General features: G+C 53.0%; 1 protein-coding gene across 3 annotated transcripts in view; it reads right to left on the minus strand.

Annotated features, from left to right (window-relative positions):
- The window catches only part of SMOC2 (SPARC related modular calcium binding 2), a 155,336-nt gene that overhangs the window by 109,235 nt on the left and 21,498 nt on the right, over positions 1-24,603 (minus strand). The window lies entirely within an intron of this gene.

Genomic DNA, 24,603 nt, shown 5'->3' on the forward strand with positions numbered 1-24,603 from the left:
GCTGAGCAGGGAGCCCGATGTAGGACTTGATCCCAGGACCCTGGGATCATGACCTGAGCTGAAGGCAGATGCTCAACCGACTGAGCCCCCAGGCGCCCGAGAGCTGCGGCCACGACCGAGTACTGCATGGTGCTGGTTGGCCCTCTGAGTGCTGTGTGTACTGAACAGGTTTGTCATTGTTTGTCCCAGTAATATTTATGGAGGTGGAGAGAGCTGTGCTCAGAACAGCCTGTTCCCTCTCAGAGTCCAAGCTGGGGGAAGAGTAGGAATGGGGTTCGGAAGCTCAGGGACTCTCATCCACTTGTTCCTTTATCAGTACAAGAAAAAGAGGAAATTCGCAAATTTAAGATACTTCATTCTTTAAAAGGTACCATACTTTCCCCGTGAAGCTCTGGGGGTCCTCACTGACACTGTTTCCAGAATAGCCCAAGGCTGACGCTGAGACAGAGCGTGGACGGAAGAACGGACCCCAGAGGGAGTCCAGACAGGGACTCGTGCCCTCGATCGGGGTCCTGGGAGGGAAGGGCCGAGGGTACCTGGGCCAGGAAGGTGAGGCATGGACATCCCAGTGTGTCGGAGAGGCTAGGGAAGGTGGTCCTGTCGACATCCGGAGGAAGGCTCCAGCCAGGAGACAGGTGGGGGCAGCAGGAGGCTGTGGGGTCTCCCCTCAGTGGGGCCTGGGGCTACGGCAGGGACGCGCTGCTCTAACTTGCCCGAGCTCAAGCAGCACACCCTGATGTTTCCTGAGAATAAGCTCACTTGCTAAAATGATCTGTGCTTATTTCAGCCAAGAGGCAAGTGAAGACAGATCATCGCTTTCTCACGGTCACGCAAAATGCTGTTCTTTTACTTAAAAATGGGCAAAGCGAGCCCATAAGAACATTTGATTCAATTCCATCTCTATGGAGTTTTAAAGCCCGTTTTTTTTCTCTTTGCTCCAAGTGTGTTTTAACTTTCTAGCCACAGAGGTGCGCCCTGGGGGGCCGCCCAGCTTCTGGGAGATGCTGACAATTCAGCCTGGTGTAACTCAGGAAGTGTGTCCACTGAAATGTCACTTCCAGTGTAACGGAGGTTTCCCACCTTGCCTCATTCCTCCCTCAGAGCTCTGGGGAGTTCTGATACATAGCCCGTAACTGGGCCCCAACAGTGCAGCATCATGCGAGAGAGACACACAGAGACAGACAGAGGGACAGACAGACAGAAACAGAGACAGAGAGAAACCGACAGAGACAGACAGACAGAGACGGGAGACAGAGAGACATTCAGAGACAGAGAGAGACATAGAGAAACAGAGGTAGAGAAAGACAGAGATAGAGACGGAGACAGACACAGAGACAGAAACAGGGAGACAGAAACACAGACAGAGGAACAGAGACAGAGAGAAACAGACAGAGACAGACAGAGACGGGAGACAGAGCGCCTGTGAAACAAGGAGCCCCCCTGCACCTGCGAGGCGCTCAGGACCAGCCCCACCCTATTAGCCACGCCCATCCCTGCTTCTGGGAAGGTGCTGTCACCCAAATCCCACTAAGTCTGAGGTGTAAGAGGTGGTCTATTTGCATTTCCTGAAACCCTAAGTTAGGAAATGCAGTTTACTTATGGTAAGACATCGTAATTATCATTTTCTCTGAAGAGAAAGACAGCTTCTACACCTTACCATAAAAAAAAGAAGGCCTAGCATTCAGGCATTTGGAATTTGACCATAATTCTTGATAATTTAATGGTGTAGAACTAACAATGGAGCTTTTCTTTGTCAGAAATAAGAGAACACACACTTTACGCACGTTTCTCTCCCTCTCACTTTTAACAGCAGTTATGTTCCAAGGGAGACGGTGCACGGGGGAAAATGAGCTTTTACCCGGGCTGTATTCTTTAACAAACAAAGCCCGTTAAAGGAAAATAAAACAGCCCTGTTTTTTTAAAAGATTTTATTTATTTATTTGACAGAGAGAGAGACAGCCAGCGAGAGAGGGAACACAAGCAGGGAGAGTGGGAGAGGAAGAAGCAGGCGCCCAGCGGAGGAGCCTGATGTGGGGCTGAAGGCAGATGCTTAACCGCTGTGCCACCCAGGTGCCCCAAAACAGCCCTATTTTAAAGAATTCACTGTTTATGAAAAGAACATAACTTTGGTTGAGGGTCTTCAAACTAGTTAAGATAAAAGGTAATTTGCCAAATTTAGAAAGAAATCTGTTAGATATTGAGTGACACGAAGAAAGACCTCAGAGTCCCGGGGGTCCCCGTGTCTTTTATCTTGACAAAGCGATGCTGTGTGTCCACATGCAAGGACAGTGGCGGGAGGAAGCTGCAGAGGGTGCCCGTGCCATGTCTGGACGCCACACAGTCCTGCATGGAAAACAGGTAGGTCCGATGCAAATGGATCAAAAACACGGTCTATATTTTGCTTAATAAAAAGCAAGGGTGTAAGCCAGAGGGAAAGTTAGAACAAAACCCAAACATTGAAGAAACGGGTTAAAACACTCTTTAAATATTCATGTGAATGGATTTTCCCACATTGATATTAAGACTTCTTTTTTTTTTTTTTTTTTTTTTTACTGTTTATGCTATGGGATAGCTTTAAGAAATACATAGTTTGCAGCTGTAAGAGTCACAAAAGCAAGGACTTTCTAAATCAGAGACCACTGGAAAGTGAGTACAGCTTCTAAGTGTGTTTGCTTAATCTGCAGACGAGGCTCACCCTGCGGGTCGGGGGAAGGGACGCGCGGCGAGGGCGTCGGTGAGGCGCACCCGCTGGGGCGTAGGTGGGAATAACTTCAAAAGCAACCGAAGGACAGGTATGAGGGGGTCACAAACGAAGCCTGTTCTAAGGAGCAACGTCTCCGCTTTAAGCCCTGAGCTTTCTCAAATTCTAAGAGAGAGGTCGCTGCTTTATTAAACCAGAGAACCGAAGTCCACGATGCCAACGTGGAGACCTTGTCCCGTCTACAACCCGCACTTAGAGGGTAAAGTGAAGCCAGCAGGGCGCTTCTCCCAGTGCGCCTACCTCCGTAAGCACTCGCTCACTCTTGCTCTAGAAGCAGTACAAGCCGAGTCAGATCCAGCTTCAACTGAACTTTTCAAATAATTATTGAGTGACTGCTCTCTACCTCCTCTCATCCCCAGGACAGTGGGATTCAAAGGAGGGCCTGTCCCTGTGGAGCTTACGATTTAGGGGCTAGCAAATCTGGGACCAGAGAGGATCACCAGGTGATCTGGGACCACAGAGGGTCACCATGTCGTCTGGGACCACAGAGGATCACCAGGTGATCTGGGACCACAGAGGGTCACCAGGTGATCTGGGACCACAGAGGGTCACCATGTCATCTGGGACCACAGAGGATGACCAGGTGATCTGGGACCACAGAGGGTCACCATGTCGTCTGGGACCACAGAGGATCACCAGGTGATCTGGGACCACAGAGGGTCACCATGTCGTCTGGGACCACAGAGGATCACCAGGTGATCTGGGACCACAGAGGGTCACCAGGTGATCTGGGACCACAGAGGGTCACCATGTCATCTGGGACCACAGAGGATCACCAGGTGATCTGGGACCACAGAGGGTCACCATGTCATCTGGGACCACAGAGGATCACCAGGTGATCTGGGACCACAGAGGGTCACCGTGTTGTCTGGGACCACAGAGGATCACCAGGTGATCTGGGACAACAGAGGGTCACCGTGTCATCTGGGACCACAGAGGATCACCAGGTCAAGAGGAGGTAGCAGGTTTTTCAAGGCAATGCAGGAAGCAAATGAAGGGTCAGCCCCTCTCTCAGGGTCAATGCTGAGGGGGTACGCGTGACAGGGGGACACAACAGATGGGACAACAGGTGTGGGGTGGGGTGACACAGGGGATGGAGCGGTGCCTCTGAGTACCAACCCCCAGGAGGATTGTCCATTTTGTGTGGGAAACCTACACAGAGCCCTCAGGGCTTAAAAGCCCCCGGGGGAAACGCAGTCCCCACACCCTCTATGAGAAGCTCAGGGACGAAGGTTCTGGATGCTCCTTATGGTCAGCAGTGACATGGAAACACACAGTCCAGACTCACTGTGATCAAAGCAGGAGCCTAGAAACTGTTATTTTTTTCTCTATTTGCCGTGCTGCCCTCACCACTGGCATGGACATAAGACTTTCTGTGAGTGTTTTTAGAGACTCCTTGCTGGCTTTTGGTCCCCTGACCCACCGTTTCCCGGAATTCTTCCAGCTCCTCTGTGGCCATCGCCTTCTGCCTGGCGAGGCTTCCGTCCCAGCCCACAACTAAGGATGGGCACGTACTGCGCTGTTCTGCCTGCTCGGCACGGCACGTCTCTCCCCTTTGCGCCAAACATTTCCTTTTTATATGCTCTCCTTGTCTGCTTCCGCATCAGTATTGATTTCAATATTCTTGTATTTCTGCTTCTTGTTAGCGCTTCTTGGACATAAGTCAAGAAGTCTCTTGGGTTATTAATTGTTCCAGGTTTATGTTAATTTGAGATTCAGTGAGAACTTAGTTATCATAAAATCCTTCTTAACAAAAAATCATGCAGATGGTATTACCTTAATACAAGAAGGATCTTTGGCAAAAACAAAAAAATCACATTAGTCAACATTTGTCATTACTCCCCAGTATCAGACCTGACTTGTCTGCACACGGCAGACTTGGACTCTAATTCCCTACAGGAGAGTGCGTGCAGCGGCATTTCCAGCTCCAGGTGTCCCACCCTCACCTGAGGGTCTCACCAGGCTTTCCTTCACGTTATAGTGTTTACAGCGGGCTCACTGGACGCTGGGCACTGTCTCCATTAGTTCAGGGGACAACCAAGAGCCACTTTCTTATCCAGAATCCCAGGAAGAGTCAAGGACTATGCTTATGTCACAATTTACTTCTTCTTCTCGGGCTGCAGCCCATGAAACAGCACCAGGCTGGCACGTGGGAGACCATTTACACTGGACACTCAGCCGACTGTTCGGAGCCCATGGGACCACCGCCCTTACAGGCTAAAGAGATGTACGTTCATCTATGTGGCCTTGGCAACCCCACATAGTGTCCAGTCTACAGCTGGTGCTCAATAAATGCTTGTGTACCGCGACTCCGTGGAACTCACTACGGACTGGCTAGGGCAGATGGCCCAGGAAAGAGAAGGTGTGTGAGCACAGTGATGCAGGGTGCAGGAGAGGGAGAGAGCCGCCGCCGTGGACAGACACGTAAACTCCAGGCGGAAGGCACGGCCGGCGCGCTCTGTTGTGGCCTCATTGGAACAAACAGCCTGCCCTCTGCCCGGCTGCCCGACGGTCCGGCTGTCCCTCCGCCGCCCCCTGCGGCACAGGCCTTCTTTGGTAGACATTCCAGGCGTCTCCGGACCCAGGCACACAAACGCTCGAACGTCAGCTCTGCCCGTCAGTGGCACCAAAACCAAACCTTCTACCTGGAGAGCAACTCCAGGGACCGGATGAGACTTACATGAGAAGTGTCTACATAGAAAGAGAAGGGACCAAGCCCCTGCCAGACGCCACTTCCTAAACAGCCCCGGCTGCACACGGGGGTCACCGTGGCTCTGTGTTGGCGGCACGACCGGTGGCGGGGTCACCAAGCAGACCCCTGGTTCCCCCGCCCCCAGAGACTCTGATCTGCAGACCTGGGGTGGAACCTGGGAATTCCGTGTCCCATAAACAGGCCACGCGAACGTGTGGGGGCCTGGCCTGCATCACACGTCCTCCACGCGGCAGGAGGCGCCCTCGGTGGCACGGCTGGCACCCGGCCAGGTGGCGGGGCCGCTGCGGGCTGTGACGGCCAAGCCTCTGTGTTCGAGAGGGGCTCCATGTGACCTGTGACTTCCCCAGCAGCCCCCCCGTTTTCTGAGGCAGCTGAACGAGCAACGGACGGCTGCTGTTCTCTTTGCGTCCTTGCTTTCCGTACAATATCAAACGCGTTCCATTGATGAAATGCCATTTTCCAAGGCGTCCTGCTGGAGTTTCTTTTTTGAGGCTCCTGTTCATTTCAAAGCACTTAGAACAAATTACACTAAAATACATGTTAGAGAGTGACCTGCAAAGCCGAGGAAATACAGAAGCTGAGATACCAGATCATTTGTTCCCTGGCCCGACCTCAGCGGGGGCCACGAACTCTGCAGGGAAGTCATTCCCACCGCAGGCACCACGAGGCGGAAGCAGGAGCTAGGACACAAGCCCCTGCTGGAAGCAACCTGCTCACGCCGCCGTGGGGACATCACCGCAGCGCCCAGAAGCAGACGTGAGGCAGGAGGCGCTAGGAAGCCCCACAGATGCTTACGACCGTGTTTGCGCTCTTCAACTGTTAGAGAACGAATCCCTCACGTCAGGGTCAGGGACTCTGCTGTCTCAACGAACACCAGGCAGGGCCCAGTTCTGTGTCCGCATCTAAATACCAGTGAGACCCACACGGTGTCCGGAACACCATCCACATTCCTTGCTGCATCAAATCCTCTTATCTCTGCCTTCTTTCTCAGACAAGACGTGTGCCCAACGGGGATTCTGAGAGTAGGGATGCTTCCCAGCTAACGGGGCAGCCATGCGTGTGGCTCCTGTCGGGTTTTCCTGACGAGTCTGTGCACGAAGCAGGTTCTAACCAAACAAGCCGGACAATGCGGCGTTCGTGGGACAGCCCCCTTGTATGCAGAACAGCAAGCATCCTGAGGGAGCTGGGTGCTCAATGGGAGACATGCGGAGGGGAATCCGTGGAGGAAAAGAAGGGACAAGAGAAGACCTTCATCTCTCCCGTGCCCATCTCTACCAACCAACACAAATCCACACCCCGAGTGAAAAAAGTCTGAGTCCCTTTCTCTGTAATAAAAAGAACCAAATGTCCTGTGCTCACACGCCAGGGGGCCAGTGCCGATGGAACACTGCCAGGGTCTGGAGGCTAGGTGGGGAGCTCTTGGGAGCACAGGTGAAGAGACCAGGGCCCTCAGGGGACACCATGCCCAGGTGCCTCATACAACTGATGAAGAGACAGAGGGTTCCACAGAAGGTCACCCAACGAGTCTGTGACACAACAGAAACCACACCGAGGACTCTGCACCCAGGCCACTGCTATCCACTGCAAGCACGCATGGCAGGGTCCTCGACCCAAGGGCGCCAGGGCTGGGTCATCTTTCTCTAGGCCTTGACCCCAGGGCTGCAGGATTCACCCGAAACACAGGACCTGTTTTCTAAAAGAATCCTCAGGGGGATGCATGGAAGAGGGGCTGGAGGACTGGCCACTCCTGGCCCTTCTGGCTGCCTTCCCATCCCCCGCTCCCATTTTCACCTTCTCCTGTCTAGAAGGGCATTCAGTCCTGGCTTATGTCTAGCATCATCAGAAGTGGAAAGTGGCTTATTCCCTCTCTCACCTTGGTTTACACATTAAAACAGATTCTTCACATTTTTTAACAGTCTTGGTTTATGTTAGGAGATAGCCAAGGCATGGGATCCTTCCAAGGGAATTCTCTTCACAGTTCTTTGAAATGTAGCATCCAAAACCTCTAATGCAGTCATACCACCACCAAAATTATCATCATTATTGAAATGCAAAGTACAATCTCTGAGATAGGTGGGAACGGTTCTGGAAGTCCCCCATTCACTAAGAGCTGGCTGCTTCTGTAGTCCATCAGCTGACACCTCTCACTGGGGAGTCCGTATCACCCTCCCCCAGGTGCTAACGCGGGAAGAACCAGCTCTCTGCTCTAACCTGCAGGCTTCACACAGTACCATCCCCACACCACCTTCTCCAGGTGCTAACGCGGGAAGGACCAGCTCTCTGCTCTAAACTGCAGGCTTCATACAAGCAAAAACGTCAGTAGAACCTGAAGGCTGGAAAGCCTGAGTCTGCACTCCACGCAAATCTCTGGAACACATAGCATAGTCTCGTCTCGAGTGTGGGTCCCATACAGTAACCGTTAGCCACGTGCAGCCACTTATGTTGAAACTGATCAAAATTAGATGAGACTTAAAATTCAGGTGCTCCTCACAGGGGAAGGGAGGGAAAAAGAAAACAAGACAAAGTCAGAGGGAGAGAAACAGTAAGAGATTCTTAAACCATAAGAGACTCGGTGGGGGGGATGGGGTAACTGGGTGGTGGGCATTCAGGAGGGCACGTGATGGAATGAGCCTGGGTGTTCTATGCCACTGATGAGTCATTGAACTCTGCCCCTGAAAGTAATAATACACGATATGTTAATTAATTGAATTTAAATAAATTTAAAAATAAAATAAAATAAAAATTCCGGTTTTCCTTTGCACAGCTGTCTGGCGTTCCCAGAGCCACCTGTGCGTCGAGCTGATGGCAGAGGACGGTGTTTCCACCACTGAGGACGGCTCTTTTCAACACTGCCATCTGGAAGCAAGGAGTAAAGGGATGTCAATCCCCCATCTAGCTCCCTAAAGCCCAAGTTTTTAGAACAGTTGCAAAAGGACGAATGAAAATCAATTCCACGGCTATATTCATAATGAAACAAATCCAAAATGCTGAGAAAAGAAGCTTCCTTTGAAAAACTTATGTTGACATTCACAACTTTAATTACAGAGGACAGAGAAATCCCTTACTCACAGGGAAGACGAAGTGGGAGATTTCTGCAGAGGGGAGAGTGGTTTCTGAGGGCCTCCACCGGCCACTCCGGGGCTGCAGGGAAAGAGCAGGGGCTGCGAGCGGAGCGAGGGGCAGCCGGGGGTCAGCGGGACAGCAAGCCCAGAGCGGGCTGCAGTGGGACAGGACGCTGTGACGCGGGCGGCAGGGGCTTCGTGGGGTCTGATGAGCACGGGGACATGTGGGGACACACACCCAGAAGTCCACGGGGCTGCTCCAAACCACGGCCGCGCTCCGTGCTCCTGGGGTCACTGCCCCCCAGGCATCTTCCCCATCCATGAGGCACCTGAAGCTTCGCACATACGTCACCCACACTTAACAGGGAAATCAAACATCCCGAAGGGACACAAAGAAAACCTGGGGCTTTCCCGAGGAAAACGTCGGAACTCTGGAAGCAAGCCTGGCAGCCTTGCCGGGCATCAGCATGGGCGGCTCTGGGTTGGCATCGGGCAGCACCACGGAAGCTCATGAAATGATGGAATGTGCCGTCGTGGGTCTCCCAGAGCCCACAGCCTCTGGTCGGGGGAACAGCACCCCAGAGTCCCGAGGGCGGGCAGTAGGGGAGTTCCCCGGATGTGCAGAGTCCCTAATTCCATGATTCACTCAGAGGCTGGTGTCCACATCCACGCACGGGCTCTCCACGTCCTCAGACACATGCTGGCTGATTAGCCTTGGAACTGGGGCTCAGGAACCAGTGCCCCGATTCCCAGAGAACAGGGAGCCCCAGGGGTCAGGGCGAATCAGCGGCTGCACCTTGGCAGCTGGCTGCTCCAGGGGGGCTGTGCTGGCTTCGGGAGAGAGACACACAGAGCAGCAACACTCGGAAAGCCATACCCTCCGATGGTGTGGGCTCCAAGTGCCGGCACTCCCTGCCCCAGAAAACCACTCACGTCCTAAGTCAAGCCCTGCTAACTCCCAACAGCCTTATCAAGTTTTCCCATCTTCTTGCAGTGATGATGTGTCCAGGAAATATTTCTGGTGAAGGTTCATTTATCCAAAAGATTTTGATGGGTTCTTCCTCCGGACTAAAGCATTTCAGTGGAAGTCCAGAAAAAATGCTAAGTGTTAAATTCAGGAAAACAGGAGAGGGAGGAAGAAAAGATTCTCGAATTCCTGAAAGTCTCCTAATCAAGGTGAAAGACGGGATTTCCACAGTACCCGTCCCACGGGTCCAGCTTCCTGGCCCCAGACGCCGTGGCACCAAGAGTAAAGCCACTGGGAAACAAACTGAGGGCTTCAGAGGGGAGGGGGGAGGGGGAATGGGCTAGACTGGTGATGGGTAGTAAGGAGGGCACGTATTGCATGGTGCACTGGGTGTTATACACAACTAATGAATCAACGAACTTTACATCAAAAACCAGGGATGTACTGTATGGTGACTAACATAATATAATAAAAAAACATTTAAAAAAAAAAAAGAGTAAAGCCACTGGGACCACCTAAGAGGGACAGCTACTCTGAACGCCATCTGCTACGACCATGTAACGACCTCGCCAAGATGGGACCGATATGCTTGGAATCACGTCAAACCAATAAAACAGTGAGGTTTATAATGGAAACAGAGACACACTTTAATTTAGGATTGTTCCGACAGCATCAGAATGGCTCCACACTCCTAACACTCAGAACCCGTGGCTGTTGACAGGCACAGCGCACAGAAGTGTCCGCTGCATGCAGTCCTGTTACGTTCTCCGAAGGGTGACGCCATTAGGAGTTCACGTCGAATAATCCTGTATGGCAAAAACCAGTGAGGACCCCAACAACAGCAAAGGCACTTAAACACTAGAATGGAATAGGTTTTCTCAGCTGCCGTTTAACTGGGGAAAGAAAACCAGGATTTATACACTTTTTTGAAAAAAAAATATGCACCTGCATTATCAACTTGCTCATCTAAAATTAATTTTAACCAACCAGGGTGTAATAGACCTAAAATTTTGGTATTTATATATCAAACTAACATAATTTTAGGTGATGATACTATTATAGGGCCAAATCTTATCACGGGTGTCGATTCTAAGGGTATCTTCATACTTGAATGTCACTTCCTGGGGTTTTTCTTGGTTCTGGAGGCCCGTCACGCTGGAGGTGTGTACCGTTCACAAAACATCTGCTCCCGCCACTGTGCAAAGTCACACAGTATGTTGCACAAAGTAACGGGAATTGGGTTTTCACAGAGATCACTTCTGAGCATCTAAACGTTCCATCAGCTTCCTCTTTATTTCAATTTTCAAGGTCTTCCTTGGAAACTACCTTTGCAATAATTTATGAAAGACTCAAGAAAACGTCCCCGGTGACACTGAATTTCGTCCTATAGAATCCGGTTTAACCGGCAAGCCGGGCGTGGAGTGGGGAACTAGAGAAACGCCCTGGCTGTGCAGATGGCAGGGCTGGCGCGAGCGCCGTGACCCCGCTCGGGGTGGAGGCATTATTCCCTTGGGGGGGGGGGGAGCAGTCCACCACACGCAGGCACCTCTCACGGCTGTCTGCACATGGTCTCTCAACGTGTGGCTGACCCGCGATCGCTGTCATCCCAGAACTGAGAGAGAAGCCTGTCTAGCCCAACCAACCTTGCTCTGTGATAATGTTCCCTTCATCTCGTGGTGCCTCAGGGGCGCACGCGTCTCACCGGCCTCACCGTCTCCCCTCCAGCCCTGGACCACCTCTGAAGTGGGACCTGGCCAGCTTCCGATGAACCAGACCTGAGCAGCGGCAGCTGTGAGAACCGGGGGTCAGTGCGGGCGGGCGCGGGCGGGTGCAGGCAGGCACGGGTGGACATGGGCAGCTCTTCCTTCTGGACTCCAGGATAGTCTGGCTCTAACACGGAAGGACTGGGAGTGAGGCAGATGTAGAAAGAGATAACAGTCTTCCAGCCAAACCGGCTTCGTGCTTGGTGCACGCGTGGCGTATCCCCAAGAGCATGGGGTCCGAGCTGTGAGGTCTGGCCTGTGAATGGCCAGCTAAAATTGCCATTCAAAATACAGTGGGCATTTCCACTCGAGATAAAAGGGCCTTTTTTGCCTCCACAAGGAATTCCCCTTCAAGTACAACCTGCAATTTTTCACGCAGGTAAAAGATGGAGGAGACGTTACTCTGTTTAAATGAATTCATCGGTAACTCCAGAAGCAAATTCAATGTTACAATGAACTAAAATACAAAGAGATTAATTAACTAAAGGAATCTGATGAATTGGAAGACTGTCTTCTGGAGTGAGGACAGCGGTCCCCTGAAGGAGAGGGGCTGCGGGATGCGCGCCTGGTCCTCCGACGGCCCCGCTGGTACTGCCGTGCACTTAGCAGCATCGACGTCCACTCCAGAAAAGACTGAAGATGCCGTACACCACAGCTCACTCTCCCCGGGCTTGTCCTCTCCCGCGGTCCATTCCCACCTGGGTTTAGTCCTGCTAATGCGGCCAACAGGGCAGTCACTTCTTAAATAGCAAAGTAAAATCACAGTTACGTAAACCCACACGGCTTTTCTGCGTCCGTGTCCAGTAAGATTAGAACATCCCTACGGCTCATATGTGCAGACATTTTAATTGCGGTATCCAATCAAAGTTTTGGTTCAAGATTTCATGAGCTGTTTTATTAGCAGAAATAACAATTTTGGTCTTCGGACACACACGCGTGGCCTGACCTTAGCGGGCATCGCACGGAGGATTTCTGGGCTCCCTGACCCCACACACCGCTTCTGAAGGAGACACCCTTCTTGCCCTTGACTCCCAAGCCCATTCTCACGAGCTTGGGAAACTGTCTTAGCGTCGATAATCTCACCTACACAAATAACGTTGTGATTTTGTTAAAGTCAGTTTTCCATCCAGCATCGTGTGTCTCTGGCTTCACCATTCCAGCTCCTCCAGCCTCAGCTGGACCCCGACCAAGAGCCCAGCCCTGCTCGGAGACATGATAGGGAGGGCCTGATGGGGAAAATACTTGTGATGACCTGGGCTGACCCACCACAAATTCTACCACATGATCCAGAATTATTTCCCGTTGTTAGGAGTGACCCAGCCAGAGTTACGCAGGGTCACCCTTTATGAGGGAAAGCACATCCACTGACCTGTCTCAGTGACATGTGGACACAGTCCAGCCGACGCAGGAGGCTCCCCTCGTGTCCTACGCCAGTGGGAGTGGGGAGCGCAGACCCCAGACCCCTTCAGCCCCAGCAGCAGTGGGTGTGTGACCACAGCAAGGGCACTGAAGGGGAGACATGGCAGGTGAGAAGCTTGTGGCTCCCTGGCTGGGCCACGGCAGGGTCACGACATGTCCATGACACGGGCTCCATGTTTGCCCACCTGCCACCCCAACGCCTCCTGGGCCAGTGCCTGAGCTGCCCCTGGGACGGCTCTATCTCAATTTGAGGCAGACTTCATCATTTATAAAACCAGGGCATCAGGGGTGCCTGGGTGGCCCAGCCAGTTAAGCGCCTGGTTCTTGATCTCAGCTCAGGCCATGACCTCAAGGTCGTGAGATCGAGCCCTGCATCAGGCTCCATGCTAGGCATGGAGCCTGCTAGGGAATCTGCTCTCCCTCTACCTCTGCCCCTCCCTCCCCACTTGTGTGCATTCTCTCTCTCAAAATTAAATGAAAGCAAAAGTATGGCATGAGAGGATTTCTCAGGTCCTACCACGTTTTAACATCACGTTTTAACATCGGGAACCTCTTTCTGCCGACCGCTTGTCCCAGAGTCCCGTAGTGTGCTCCAGCGGGAGGTGGGCAGGCAGCCCTTGGGCGGGAGCCATGCTCTCTACACTTGTTATATGTTGTCAGCCCCGCACAGGGACCGTCACACCCTCTGCAGCCACCTCCCCCGGCACACAACAGTTTGTACTACTGTGCAGGTTACCGTGTCCCTCTTCCCTCTGGAGACGGAACCGTGTGCCGGAGCGCCTGCAGCCGCTGAGGACCTGGGTCCCCACCGCCTCCTACTACCAGAGCACTCGGAAATCGGGTCGTCAACCCCTCACTGCCTGCAGCGCACAGACGCACCCCAGACCCATGAAAGCAAGGGACGGGATCGGGTCCAGTGTGTTTTAGAGATACTATTGTGGGCCGAGCTGTGTCCCCCCCAAAAATATTCCGTCTTTCCCCCGGTACCTGTGAATGTGACCATATCTGGAAACAGAGTGCTTGCTGACATGATCAACTTAAAGATGAGGTTACACTCGAGGAAGGGGGCTGCATCCAATCGCTGGTGTTAGGGATTGAACTCTGTCCCCCAAAATCCGATGCGAAGTCCTAACTCCCACTACCCCAGAATGAGGTCTTGCTTGGAAATAGCTGTTGCAGATATAAGCAGTTAAGTTAAATTGAGTCATGTGAAAGGAAGATAAGCCTTTAATCTGATAGGACTGTCATCCCATAAAACTGAGAAATCTGGACACAAGCACATGGGGAGAACGCCGTGTGAAGATGACCGACCTGGGTCGTCAGAGATTCCAGTGCACGGACACGAGGAGCCGGGCAGGGGCCTGGGGCAGGTTCTGCCTCCCAGCCTCAGAAGAACCCCCCTGCAGACACCTCACTCTCTGACTTCAGCCTCGGAACAGGGAGAGAGAGGATGACTGTCGTCCACGGTCATGTATCAGCAGCCCTGGGACACCGACAGGCAACCTGGTAACAACAAGGGAGTAAACTAACAGAACGGTGCTGATGTCACCGCGATGAGAAAGGCCCCAGTCAAAATGACTGGAAAAATTACTGCTTTACATATAAAAGATGTGCAGAAATTACCCCAAAAATACTCAAAAGGGCGGGGCCCCTGGGTCGCTCAGTCAGTGAAGTGTCTGCCTTCAGCTCAGGTCCTGATCTCGGGGTCCTGGGATCGAGTCCTGCACCAGGCTCCCTGCTCAGAGGGGAGTCTGCTTCTCCCTCTCCCTCTGCCTGCCGCTCCCCCTGCTTGTGCTCTCGCTCTCTCAAATAAATAGATAAAATCTTTTAAAAAATAGTCAGAAGGGGAAAGAGCTGCATCTAAATGTAGATTTAGTGCCATATGTATGCATCTTCTTTGATCAAATGGTGGTTTTTAAATTCACGCTGTATTTACCTCTTTCATAGACATCGTATCACCAGGGGCCTGTAGCCCCATAAACACTGAAACACCCCCCTGGGCAGAATCACGCTTCCCAAATCTTTTCTGCATATTGTGCTTCTGGAATACAGACGTTTGCAGGCCCAATGAGAGGTAATGGGCCGAATGGTTTCTAAGCCAGAGATGGGCCCCGTGTTTCCAACAGCTCCTCTAAACGTGTGTGCCCGAAGCCCAGCGAGAGCAGAGTGCCACGGAGGGGGGTCCGGGAGGGGCCGCCAGAGCAGCAGCAAAGCCCAGGGGTGCGCACACTGAGAGGAGGGGAGGCGGAGGACCAACCTCGCCTGTTCCGCGGAGATGCATGGGACATTCCTGGGGAGAATGTGACGCGGAGCACTGATACCTCTGATGGCTCCAACAGCGAGAAGAGCAGGAATCAAGAGGAAGGGCAAAAGGTCCGCTCTGTGGGGCCAAAGAAGGTGAGCAGCGATGTGGAGGGAAGAATGGGGCTGGGGCATCGTGGGACACAGTCACCGAGGACAGGGGGCAGTGTATGCTGCGGCAGGGGCTTGCTGCTTCCCAGGGAGCACTCTGCCCTCGCGAGACCCCGCCCGCCAGCAGGTGCAGACACGGGGGTCTCTGCAGGCAGTGGTCATGCGGGTCTGCGGACCTGCCTGGTCCTCCTCGTCAGAATGCGCACATCCTCCCTGCCCCCGCGCCCAGCGACTGCCTTCTGTCCGCTCACACATGGCACAGAGAGGAACAAATTCGTTCACTGAAAAACAACAGAAACACAAGGCCGCTCTGGCCCGGCCTGGACACTGCTACAGCAGATGTTTACGGAGGCCGGAATGCACTAGAACGTGCCTCTGCGCGCTGCAGCCCCGCAGGCTGATACTGTGAGCTCTCGCGCTTGTGACTCTTCCAGGAAAGGCCGCTGTGAGGCCGAGGGCTCACCCGGGACTTCTACTCTGTAATGAAAAGTTACAAGATGTGGATTTGGAGGGCAGAGAGTTGGAACCAGGAGTATTTGCTTGGTAAGACTCTGAAGACCACAACACAATCTGAGCAAAGCAAGCAGGGAGTCAGGTTTTCGCAGATGGGCCTCCGAGCGCTCGGTCACTGATTCATCGGTGACTCACGATGGTCTGGATGTCCTTGCGGCTCTGGGGAACAAAGCCGTAGGAGCAGCTCTTTCAGACGAGAGCCCACACGGACCCCAACCTCAGCGACACCCCTCACCGCTGTCTTCGGGCCACCGCGGCAGGGGACAGCACGACGCAGCTCCTTTCCCCAGCCTGGCTGTCCTCTCTCCCCGCACAGCAGCCGGGCTCCCCTCGAGCAACACAGCAGCGCACAAACAGAACGGGGGACGTGAGGGTCACGGGTCGGAGCCGTCCGCCGGCGAAGATGAACTCCTGCTTTCAGAGGCCACAGCTTATCTCCCTGTTCTGCCCTCAGATTTCTTCAGCAACTCGGAAACAGAACCTATTCCCTCAGCTGGATCCCTCTGGTGAACACTGAGCCAGCCTCCCGGGCTGGACCCGGGCTGGACGAGGGGAGCCCACAGCGAGACGGGGAGAAGACAGGAGTTTCACGGCACAGCGCGAGCCATCGAGGAGGAATGGGGAGCACTGTCCTGGGTCTTGTCTTCCTTCCTAGACGTTCTGTGGCTCAGTTCGTAGGTGCTCGGAATTACTCAGAATATTACAAAATTACTCTATTACATCGAGTACTTTCAAATTCAACAAGGAGCCACAGGAACCTATAGGGACCCTCCTGAATTGTATTATTAATACACAGAACCTACTAGCGTTTTCCGTTTCCTGATTCCCTTTACTCTGTGGAGCAGAGCTGCCTCATAAATGTAGTTTATAAAGACCGGCTACACACGATGGTCTTGACAGCACAACGGAAACCAAGTACCGTGCCCTTAGTCACTAATCGACGGCAGAATCCTTCTCTGTAAACCCGAGCGCTTCAAAACCAGATGTTCCACGACATTAGATGTCCCCACTCCTCTCTCGGAGCTCAGACAACCCATACGACTACTCTCTGTGCCACCGACGGCACTTGAAACTTGAGCTCTCCGGCTCCCCTGTACCACGGCTCACCAACCCAACCACAGTCACCCTTCCTTTATCCAAATGCCTTCAACCATCGCCATCCTAACCACCTCAGGACAAAGATAGTCCAAACTGTTCTCTTGTTATTCCAGGTCTTTATACCTTTGCTCCCAACAGGACGGAAGCTCTCCAAGGCCAGGAGCCGTGGTTTATGATTTCGTGTAATGTTCCTAACGTCCGGCGGTGAGAGCACCCCGTGCACAGCTCCTAATGTCCAGAGGTGAGCACACCCCATGCACGGCTCCTAATGTCCAGAGGTGAGCACACCCCATGCACGGCTCCTACCGTCCAGAAGTGAGACCACAGCAGGTCTAAGGCACACAGCTGACGTGGACCCACTTTGCTTCGCAGATGTTGGTGGCCAGGGAAAGCATGGCTGCCTTAGATCCTTACAAGGAAGAGCACTGAACGTCCTCTGTGCTGTTCCTCTCGGGCAGGAAACGAGCATGGTGGGGTAGGGGGAGATGTCTAGGGGCAACTTCCTCAAGGAGAAGCCGGGCCAAGGAGAACTAAGCGGTGCATGGAGAGCGACAAGTCTTTGTAGAGTACAGGACGCTGGAGAAGTGTGACGTAGCTGTGTTCTGTGTTTTGGTTTTCATCTCATCTCGAAACAGCAAGCACACTCGGGGAGAGCTCTTTAGAACATCCGAACCCCCTCGTGCACATGCACGCACACTCTCCCCCTGAGCTGCCGCCCCTGCCGCAGACAGCCAGGGGCACAGCAGTGGGCCGTAAGGTCTTCAGCACACACGCTCTGTGTCCTCGCTTCTTTCCTGCCAGGCCCAGAGACGCCCACAGAAGAAAGAGAAAGGGCTCGGTTCTACGTCCCTCACTTCCAACTGTCCTCGTCAACTCTCTTGGTAGAAAACAGAGGTTATAGAAATGCTTACAAATGAGAAATCAATGACTGGAAGTCCTTCTAAATGCTCCCTGCATGACCAAGTACCACATGATGAGCCCAAGGCATACGTCTTCATGCCGTGCCAACCGAACAGCTGAACAACAGTGATCTGGAGTCCGAGGCAGGAGGCCAGGCCGTGCAGGCCCGTGGTCAAGGGGCTCACCGGCATGGTCCACCCCTCTGCGTGAGCTCTGCATGCCGATCGGAGCTTGGGCGGTCTGGAGTGTCCACGGGAAAGGCCATTCCTCCAGAGTCTGAGCCCTTCCTCTCCCACATGACACCGGGATTTGAAAAGTGCTGAGCCACGTGAAAATAAACTGCAGGAACCGAGCTTTTATTTTTTTTATAATTTTTTATCATGTTATGTTAGTCACCATACAGTACATCCCTAGTTTTTGATGTAAAGGTCCATGATTCATTACTTGCATATAACACCCAGGACTGAGCTTCTAACGTTACCTGAGACACAGCAATACCCTAATTCAGGCCAACCTCGGCTAACGGTGTGACGTCCTCAGTGGTACTGCACACGAAAGCCTGTAACGAACATGCAGGTCCTCAGATCAAACACCGAGGAAAGCAGATGAGCTGACTCTGAGCTGTGAGCTGCGACTTGCTCCAAATACCTCCAACAGTTCAAGAGTTTCACAGGCTCAGAAACCTGCCTCTTCAAATCATGTGTTAGAAGCCTCTAAAACGCTGACGCACAAGTCCACACCCCAAATACACGCGAAGGAAAAGACCAGAAAAGCACACAGTACGCACACATCTATGCTCGCTGCAATCTTATTCCTAATAGCAAAATAAATCTGAAAGAATTCGACACCCAACCACAGAGGCTTGGATAAATAAATTACTATAAATCCATGCACTGGAAATGCATTAATCCATTAAAATCACGTAAAAGGTGTAGAAACCATTTCCAAACGAAGAGTATTTAAAATGCAAGTGTAGAACAGTTTCCAAGTTACACGCACCACACAGAAACGCACACGCATGTACACACAGCCAGCACAGATGTGCACACGCAGTGGACAGGAGACCGCAAACTGTCAGCCCCACCAAGTTCTATCACGTGTAGTCTCTGGGGAGTGATAAGACGGGAGACCGACACGCTCCTCTATTTCCAGATTCCCACAGTGGGTCAGTGACTGTTCTTTTTAAACAAATCATTTTTAATACATTCTATTTAACCTATAAAATACTTCCGACCTAGGGAAAACATGTAACATATGCCCATCACCCAGTAGGCACATACTGATAGTAAGGGAAAACAAAAGCACGAGTCATTAAAGCAACGGCAGGAAATAAATACCCAGACATAGGTCGACACGTGGAAGGCACATGTTCCGTGCCCGCTGTAACACGTTTAGATGTCACCCTGCTGTCTAACGAGTGATCCATCGCATACGGTGAACGCTGCCTGTCAAACACACATCCCTGCCACCAGCAGACCTGGACTGACTCCCCAAACCTGAAGCGCACCCGACTCTTGGGTGTATTTCCAGCTGCCCTGTACAGTTTAGGGTAGCTAAGAACAAACAGAAGCGTCCAGGCTCAGGCCCTACTGTGGTCCCACTGCACCCGTGTGCTCCTCTGTGTCTGTGAACGGCAGTAACAGTTCCCTCCCCGTGGCTCTGCTGGGGGCTCGAGGGGCACAGAACACGCGAAGAGCCTGGTTCCCAACATCACACCACAGGCACCCTCCAAGACCCCCCAAAGATGCCTGGTCCCAACACCTCCTGCTCCCACCTGTCCTACCTGGTCGAGGGCACCAGCCCCACCCTCCTATGAAATCCCAGTGCTTGGAGGGAGCCCGGCTCTCTGCCACCTGCAGCCCTCCGTCCCGAGCCTGCCCACCCCACTGCCCGGGACTTCATCTTCTACTGGACAAGTGTCCTTCCTACAGTGAACCCCTGCCTGGGCTGGGCACCCGGCCAGCTGCGGCACTGGTCCTCTCCACCCCCAAGCTAACCTCAGCCTCCCGTCCGTCACCCTCAGGACACACCCCAGCTTCCCAGGCTGCACCTCATCTCCTGCTCTTCTCCCAAGGCTTCCACAGGTTTTTACGGAACTGACCGTTGTCTGCACATCCGACTCTCCTCATGACCCACGGAGCAGAGTGCGCTATGGGAGGGGGTGAGCAACGCGTTGGGCATTTCTACCTGTGCCTGGCACACGCGCAGCCATCCCACAAAAGGCTCAGAAATAAACAAGTACACAAACGAGCTCAGTCTGCTTCCACAGGGCAGAGGAAGGAAGACACGAAACTGGGATACGTGATGCCAGGGGCCCTTCACGTGCGTTGTCTCCAAAACCGGAGAGAAGCATGCTGCGTTCATGTGAGGAGACCAGGAATAAGAAGTTAACCCAGGGATAGAGCCACGTGTAAACCTTGCTGACTCCATGTCGCCCATCTCCGCGGCTTTCCACAATGAAAACGATCTGACGGGAGTCTGCACCATGAATGTCCACTCAACACAAAGTCAGCTAATCTGAAGTTACGGCCAAATCCACATCTTACATCCTTTAATTTCTTTTTTAAAAATTTTATTTAGAAGTGCATCTGAATCCTTACTCATAGGACTAGAAACTAGCTTTCTATGTAGTTAGCAGTATGGTATCCTTCAAAAGTGAAGTGAGCCAGTAATACCTCCCAATAACTAGGAAACCATGGTCTAACCTCGGAACCACATCGCGTACCTCCATGTGCAAATGTTGGAAAATGTTAAATGCTCAGAAGGCTGAGGAGAAGCTCAGCTGATAACTTGGCCATTTATTCCATGTTTTCTAAATCAAACAGCAGCAGCGTAGCCTGAGCTGGTCACTGTGTTTTACTGTGCATGTGAAGGACATGCCCTGGAGTCATGCAGTGTGCAGCCTGGGCAGCGGTGCACTGTGCTCCTGGCTGTGGAGCTCTCACGGAGGCAGTTGTAGGTGCATCTGGAGTTTGGCTGGATGGACAGATTTGGAAATTATCAGATCGCAAATGGTGTTTAAAGACTTGGACATAGCGGCATTACTGAAACACGGGGTGCACAGAGGGCAAAGGAGCCAGGACCAAGCACCAGACAGAGGACAGAGAGGGCTCAGTGCAGGACAGGGTGCCTGGACAGGAGGACCAGTCAGCACTGGGACAAAATCCAGGAGTGGGCGGCGACTGCAGGGGCCAGGGGAAACTACAAAACTGGAAGCCGTGGGCTCATTCAACCTACCCCCAAGCCTCAGCCTTAGCCCCTGTGACGTGGGGCCAGGTGGGCAGTTAGTATCGCCCTCCCCTCGTGCACATGCAGAGCGGATGCTCAGGAGACGGCTGTCCATCCATGAACCGGCAGGAAGGTCGGCCACGGCTGCGCTTCTCCTCACCAGCCTTCCCCTCACTGGGAGGTGCCCGTGCACTGAAGGAAGGAGCCACCCAGCCAGGAGGGGACAACGTGCTGGGGACCCAGCACTCGGTCTGCCAGTGCATGTGGTTGTGGTGTTGTGTCACAGCAAGGGTACAGAGGGACTCAGCAGACACACACTCACACCCAGACGCCCACCCCAGAAACGCTCACACCCAAACTCACACCCACAGCCAGACACACTCACACCCAGACACACTCACAATCACACCCAGACACACTCACACCCACAGCCAGACACACTCACACCCAGACACACTCACAATCACACCCAGCCACCCACACTGAGACACACACTCACTCTCACACCCAGACACTCTCACACCCAGACACAGGCAGACACACTCACACCCACAGGCAGACACACTCACACCCAGACACACCAGGACACGCTCACACCCACTCACACCCAGACACACCCACACCAAGACACATGCTCACACTCACACCCAGACACACACCCACAGCCACACTCACTGCCAGACACACCTAGACACATTCACACCCAGACATACGCTCACACTCACACCCAGACACACACGCCCAGACACACACTCACACCCAGACACAGACAAATGCTCACACTCACACACTCACAGCTAGACACACGTTCACATTCAGACATGCTCACGCTTGCACACAGATACACGCTCACACCCAGATACACGTTTACTCATACACCTGGACACATGCTTACACCCAGACACACACTCACTCAACCAGACACATGCTCACACTCACACTCGGACACACATTCTCACCCTGACACTCACATTCACACCCAGACACACACTCATACACCTGGACACACACTCATACCTAGAGACATACACTCACACTGACACATGCTCACACCCAGACACACACTCACCCACACACACGCTCACCTCCAGACGTGCTCACCCCCCCACACACATGCTCACACTCACACTCCTCCAGGTGGGAGGAGGGAGAAAGTTGGCAGTGAGGGCACCAGACTCATGCAAGGGCAGCCAAGGGAACAAACACGGGCAGTGGATCCAGGAGAGGAAGCCCTACGGTGTCAACAAGGGGCACCTGGGAGCACACTGTCCTGTTGTACCTGGAGGGCCCTGACTGCTGCACGCACCACTGCATACTTTCTGGCAGCCCCGAACCCAGGTAAGATGGGGAAGGCCTGCACAGTGTGGCCACCTCCCTGCCTACAGCGGTGGCCTTGGTCTTTGTCCAGCCCTTCCTCTAAGAACTGAGGGCAGCCCCTCACCTCCAGTCACACTGAGGTGTGCAGACCAGACCGGACACCTGGCGCAGCGGGGACAGAGGGTTTATAGTCTCGGCAACAGCCAGGGGAGAAGCGACGTGTGCCTGCGTGCGCGAGCCATAACCCACTCCAGGTGCCTGCCATCACCCCTGGTGACCCTCGGAGGAGAGAGAGGACAGGGTGGGGCCAGCAGCAGGGAGTGGGGGAGACGGCTTTCCAACAGGCCACACGTACTCCAGTAAGAGGTGAGAAGTCCCCCATGTCCCCTCCATGTTAGCTAAGAAGTGAAACACACAGAAAATGATTCTCTTCCTAAGAAACCGAGCTCTTTCTGCAGTGTGGCCTCGTCCGTGTCTTGGCGGGGAGAGCCTGCATTTCCATCTGTCTGAGTGAAGGGCGGTCTCTAAAACCGAATTTGACAGGAGGCCTCATCATACTGTTACTGGCAAATCAAGACGCCACAGACAACAGCAACCTGCTCTCGTAGCCACGTGGGAAATTCCATCGAAATAAATGTGAGACAGGGTTGCCCTCAGCAGCCGCCCCCAGAACTCAAGGAGGTGCCGCCGGCCCATCCCGCCACTCACATCGGGGCCTTTGTTTCTGAGAGGAGCACTTTAAAACACGATCTGCGTGGACAGGAATCTCTTCATTAACATAAAATTATACAGATACAGCAGGGTGTGTATGTAAGAAGCTCTGAGCATCTCACATTTGGTATTTCTTCCTTTTTTTATGTTTTGGTAAAAATCATTCTGCAAGTGCCTCGAAAGGCGTGGAGAGAAGCCAGACTTCTCGCTAATCTTCAGTGTCTTGGGATTTGTGGCCTTAGATGCGTTTAATATGACTTCACGGGAAAATGGAATGTCAGAGAAACACTTTGTGGGATCCTGGAAGAGAACTATTTTTCAAAACTTCGATTATACTTGTTCACCACGGAGCAAACCAATGTCACAGGTGGCCGAGTTTATAAATTGGATTTTTTTTTTTTTTAAACAAGAAACTATGTGGCGAACTGGCTTCACTGGCAGTCTTTTCCATGACAAGGAGCAGATGCCCTACGAAGGGGCATGAGAGCCTCGTTTCTAAAAGACATTCCATAGGAAGACTAACGTCAAGTTGTCAGGGTCCCCAGGAGACTGCGCTTGAAAAGACCGCGCTCTGGCTCAGCCGACGGATCCTGCTTCGGGGACCCGGAGTGGATGCCGATGGGCAGTCCTCTCCATACGGTGGGTGGTGCTGGCGGATGTCAGCCCTCGCCCTCACTGTGAGGAATTCTGCAGGAGCTCCTACACGTGGTCCCACGGGCCCGTTGTGAGGACATGGAAGCACATACAATCTTGTGTGTCTGTTCTATGAGCACATCGAGTGTAGAGGACATTATTGTCTAAGTTAGCCCTCCAGCCCAGAGACCGGGAAAAGACACATGCACCATTTCCTTGAATGGCCTGGAAATTTCCATTCAATGTTCTTGAAGGGATGAGAAAGCCTTTGCTACAAGACTGCAGAGCAGGAATCTTGGCAGGGCTCGCGATGTGGTAGACGCTCTTTGTCTTCCTAAATGGCATCTCACGGACCAGCTACGTTGGGAGGGAGCCTACTGCTCTGCTCATTTTTACTACAAAGGCATGCGGTTGGGTTTTGGTGCAGGCCTGAATTTGCACGGTGCTCTTAACTGCTGATGTCTGTTGATTTCAGGACACCATTTACAAACAGGAAGATTTAGAAAATCGCTTCCGTCTCCAAACCCTGACCCTTTGAATTCTACGGCTCCCCTGGGCTCCGCCAGCCCAGGCTTTGTGTTTACACAAACCAGCGTGCGTCCGTTTACAAAACACACTCGCCCCCCACGAAGCCCGCCCGCTGTAGATTTGCCAAAATTTCCTCACCGGGGAGTGCACTGCTCGCTTAGGAATATCCAGAGAAATGGAGATTTCAAAAGGCACGACTGAAATCACTTCCCTTGATGCCCCTACGAGGGCCAGAAACAACACCCTGGAAGGTGTGGCCATACGTGGGATAAAGACCCGCTAACCAGTCAGGGGCCACGGAAGACCCCGCCCACAGCTGGGAGCCCTGGCTGCCCATAGAAGGCCATGCTGCCCTGCCTGGCCCACCCCTGGCCTTGGTCCCCAAGGAGCACAGGACAGCTGCCGTGAGAGGAACCCTGGACCCATCAGTGAAGGGCGGCCAGACCTGTGCCATGCGGACATGCACCACGCCAGCTTATGGGGCCTGATTGCTGGGGTGGGTTATGCCACGGCTCCGGCTCCCGGTGAGACCACGGGAAAGCAGGATCAGCCATGAGCCTGCTCGACTAGTTCAACTG

Source organism: Ursus arctos, unplaced genomic scaffold (genome assembly GCF_023065955.2).
Source record: "Ursus arctos isolate Adak ecotype North America unplaced genomic scaffold, UrsArc2.0 scaffold_13, whole genome shotgun sequence".
NCBI lineage: Eukaryota > Metazoa > Chordata > Mammalia > Carnivora > Ursidae > Ursus > Ursus arctos.